Below are 4,371 nucleotides of genomic sequence, written 5' to 3'. Positions count from 1 at the left end.
CTCCTCGGGGATCAGAAGCCCCAGGACTCTGCTATGAGGTGGTGGGCTTCTGGGGTCTCTGGGGCCCTCTGCTCGTGGAGTCTCTGGGGACCCTTGTTTGTGGAGCCTTCCGACCACAGAATTGTGTCAGGTGTCCCGAGAGCACTTGCCTCTGTGGGACCAAGACCAAGGCCCGTGTATTTCTGCGCCTTTATCTTCTAACGAACGAGGGCTTAGAGGGAGAAGGGCAGGCAGACTTGCCCACAGGATTCCTCCCGCTGGAGAACAGAAGAAGAAGACCCCAAGGACACTGCGCTCCCACTCACCGTACCCCCAGACTCCTTTAACCAAGGGAGCGTCTAGCAGGCTCCATGAATACTGAGTAATGACACGTTTCCCATGTGGTTCCACGGCCCAAAGGCTTCGGGGAAACGGCCCAAGGCTTCTCCAGTTAAAACATGGGGGAAATTTTATGTCCAGTTTAAACACGGTGGAAATTGACTCCCTGTTCCAGGCAGTGTTGAAAGCTTGGGTGTGTTCTGAGCTATTGTCAGGAGACTGCTTATCGTATGGGTGTTTTATGTTCCCAGAAAAACAACGAGGGGTATTAAGACCCAAATCACCAGGAGGAGAAGCAGATCTCAGGTTTTGCCTTAAATAAAAAAGAGAATTACTTCCACCCTTTCTCTTACATGCTACATTGAAACAGAGAAGTAGGGTGAGGGAAAGCTTCCAGATCCAGAGTGATAATATCGCCAAAAGGCAGGGAATACAATTGTAGAACACTGGGGCTTCTTTCCTCCAGGGTGGAGGGGGCTGGGGCCACTTTGCTGCCATGGAAACCATCCAAGGTATGTGGGAGGGGAGGGAGGCCCAGCCAGGCCCATCCTTGCCTCCTGGAACTTAAAGATGTCACTTTCCTTAAAGTTAAAGTGCTCTAGTCAAGGGGCTGTGTTTCTAGTGGTAGGAGGGGTGTGTGTGTTTTACTTAAATAAATTCCAGTCTGCCTCCCCACCCGCTCCGCCTTTTGAATCTAGTGATTCTGGCTGTCTTTTAACCCAGTCTCAACTACAGAAAAGTTGACAGTTAACCACGGAACAATCCCCCCTCACGCCTGTAATCTGAGCACTTTGGGAAGCCAAGGCAAGAGGATGGCTTGAGACCGGGAGTTTGAGGTCAGCCTGGGCAACATGGTGAAACCTCATCTCTACAAAAGATCAACAATACAGAGGTGAGAGGATTGCCTGAACCCACAGGTTAGAGACTAGCTTGGTCAACATGGCAAGACCTCATCTCTTAAAAAAAAAAAAAAAAGGAAGATTAACAAATGAACTGAGCATAGTGGTGTGCATCTATAGTCCCAACGACTCGGGAGGCTGGGGTGGGAGGATTGCCTGAGCCTGGGAGGCTGAGGCTATATTGAGGCTCCTGCACTCCAGCCTGGGTGACAGAGTGTGACCTTGACTCAAAGATATAAAGTCAAAACAGTCATTGAGCACCAACTGTATACTAGCATAGCTCTCTGCCTAGGGAATGCCAGGCCTGCAAGATGCCTAACACACCCTGCAGGGCCACTGAATGCCAGCCCTCTGTTGAGCCTGGTTGTGTCTGTCCTGTCCCTGTTCCCATACTCACTGGCCTCTGAAAATAGGCAGCACCTTTAATCCAGGGGCTGTTTCAGAGTCATGGCTCTCTGCAATTTTTAGGACTGAATGTTAAAATCTCTTATTCCATACTGTCTTCTGCACGGACACGGAAGCCACACTCCCATGTCTGCTGTCCTTCTCACTCTTACAGCAGAGCGAGCCCAGACCCCAAGTGCACCCACTGGTCCCACACCCAGCTGCACCTGGAAATTAGATGTTCTTGGAGAAGACTGGAGAGGCAGAAGCAAGGAGGAGGGTATCTTTCCTTCCATCCTCCCTCCCTCCCTTCTCTCTCTCTCTCTCTCTCTCTCTCTCTCTCTCTCTCTCTCTCTCTCTCTCTCTCTCGCTTTTCTCTCTTTTCTCCCTTCCCCCATTCCTCTCTCTTTCTGTCTTAAAACAACCAAAATTTATCCTCTTACAGATCTGGAGGCCAGGAATCTGAAACCAAAGGTTGGCAGGGCCACGCACCACCAGAACACTAAGGCGGAGCGTCCTCCCCACCTCTTCCAGCTTCTTGTGGCTCTAGTATCCCTTGGCCTGTGGCTTGTCACTCCAGGCTCCACCTCTGTCTGCGGGATCCTCCTGTCCTCTCCCTGTCTGTGGCCTTCTCCTCAGAAGGCGTCTCTCTGTTGCAGGCATAGTTGGGGAGAATCTCTCTGGTACCCAGGGCCCAGGCTCCAGCTGGGTGGGTTTTGAGGCCAGCAGGGAGTGGCCTCTGAGCCCTGAAATGGAAGAAGAGGCCGGTTCCTGGGCCCAGCCCAAGCCTGCTGCCCTAGCCTTGCCAGCGACATCGGAAGGTGCAGTTTCCTGCACCATACTTTTTTTGCTTAGCATAACCTAAGATTGTCCATTGGATCCTAACAGGAGAGTTGATGCAAGTCTCAAAAATGCAGTCTGGTTCTCACCCCAGGCCCGGGTGTTCAGGGAAGCCGACTCAGGGCAGCCCCATCTGGCTCCCTTGGGCACACGACATGGAGCGAGGGAGGGAGGCCACAGTAGGCCCTGGGCTCTTCCTCAGCATGTGTGCTCCTCCCTAGGAGCGCTGGGCTCTCTCTGACCACCCGCAGGAATGACCGCCCTGAACTAGTTTGCTCACTGTTCTCTCCTTGCAGTCCACAGACGTCTTCTGAGCACCAAAGTCCCACTGCACCCAGTCATAAAGTGAGATTTTTAAAATGTTAACCCCTTGCCTACAAGCTGGAATGAAACAAGCACTCATTCTATTATCATCGCTTCTTCTACCCTCCTCTTGTTAAATTCTATGAATTTCCAAGAAGGGGAACTCAATGTTCCCACCTGGGATAGGGGCAGAGGGACAGGCTACATGCTCCATGTCTGGAATCTGAATCACATTTTTTCCCTCCATCTTTCCCTTGTTTCTGTCTTCTCTGTGTTCTTAATGCATAGCCAGATCCTTTAGACCTAAAATAAGACTACCAAATTCAGGCTTTGTGCTGCAGACAGAAAAATCACAGGCTTGGTACAGGCTTATGTTAATAGGATTCAAGCCCAAAAAGCTGAAATGAATCAAAGCATAATTTCCTGTGACAACTTGTGTTGTGTGTGTGCGTGCATGTGTGTATGTGTGTCAAAAGCAGTTCAACAATTCCTTTAAACTTCATCAATAGTTTACCATGTAGGCATGACAAAATTGTAGGCTTTTTCGGGGGGGGAGGGGAGGGATTTAAGAAGTCCATGGTTACCTGTAATTAGAGTCTTGCTAAGTTTCATTTTAAGAAAACAACATTCTAGTCTGATTTAAACTATGCAGAAAAAGACATGGTGCATACTGAAAATGCTTTTTCTGACTCAGATGACTGAATGTATTTCATTTCAGCAATCTCCCCAGAAATCAGCCTTTCTGATGTGTCTCAGGCTGTGTGTCTGGCTAATTATGTTGCCCCTCCCAGAAGCCTTGCTGCTAATGCAGCTTGAGATGATGTTTTGTTTCCCCTTGGGTTCCTGCAAACACCTAAATGCTTATAGACAAGAGGGTTCATCCGGGTCTGAACTGGGCCAGAATCATAATTTCTGTTCAATGCTGGGTCGATTAAGTCCCGGGTGGAGGGGGTGTATGTGTGACATCTGCAGATAAGGGAGTTTGTTTATAAGGGAGTTTGTTTGTGGGTGTGGACACAGAGTCACCTTTTGTGGTCATACCCCAGCATAAAAGCCTCTGGGACATTCGGGGGCCCACAGGGATGAAAGGGTAGGAGGGAGAGGGCCTTGAATGGCGGTGGTGGGGTTAACTTGAGTCTCTGGCGACAAATTCCACCATCAGTTCCAGCTAGAGAATACTGCTTGCGGGAGGTATTTGGTCTGCCACGGAGACGCGCTTCCCTGGGGGGGCTGGAGCTTCGGGCTTCCGGGCCCGCCCTCTTGGGCACCAGGCGCGGCCCCTACAGACGTCGCCGCCGGGGTCGCTGCGCGCTCGCCACAGCCCTCGGAGGAGGCGTGGCTGCAGCGAGGCTCCGACGCGCTCCGCAATCAAGGCCCGACTCTCTCCTGGCGGGCGGTGCCGGCGCCCGCCGTGCGCGCGCGTGGGGGCCCACGTGAGCCGGCGCCGGCCACAGGAGTCAGGGGACGCGGGTCTAGTGTCACATGCGCCACGCGATCTCGTCCCAAAGTCAAATGCCACACTTTACGGGGTGGGCGGGGCCTGTGTGAAAACTACAGCAAGAACCAGCAGGACGCCCTCAGGTCCTGGCACCCGAGCCCCTAATGGAGGAGCCAGGGCCGCGCCGCC

The sequence above is a fragment of the Carlito syrichta genome, unplaced genomic scaffold (assembly GCF_000164805.1).
Source record: "Carlito syrichta isolate Samal-C Ts95f unplaced genomic scaffold, Tarsius_syrichta-2.0.1 Scaffold79415, whole genome shotgun sequence".
In the NCBI taxonomy this organism is placed as follows: Eukaryota; Metazoa; Chordata; class Mammalia; order Primates; family Tarsiidae; genus Carlito; species Carlito syrichta.
Note: the sequence above shows the minus strand (reverse complement) of the source record.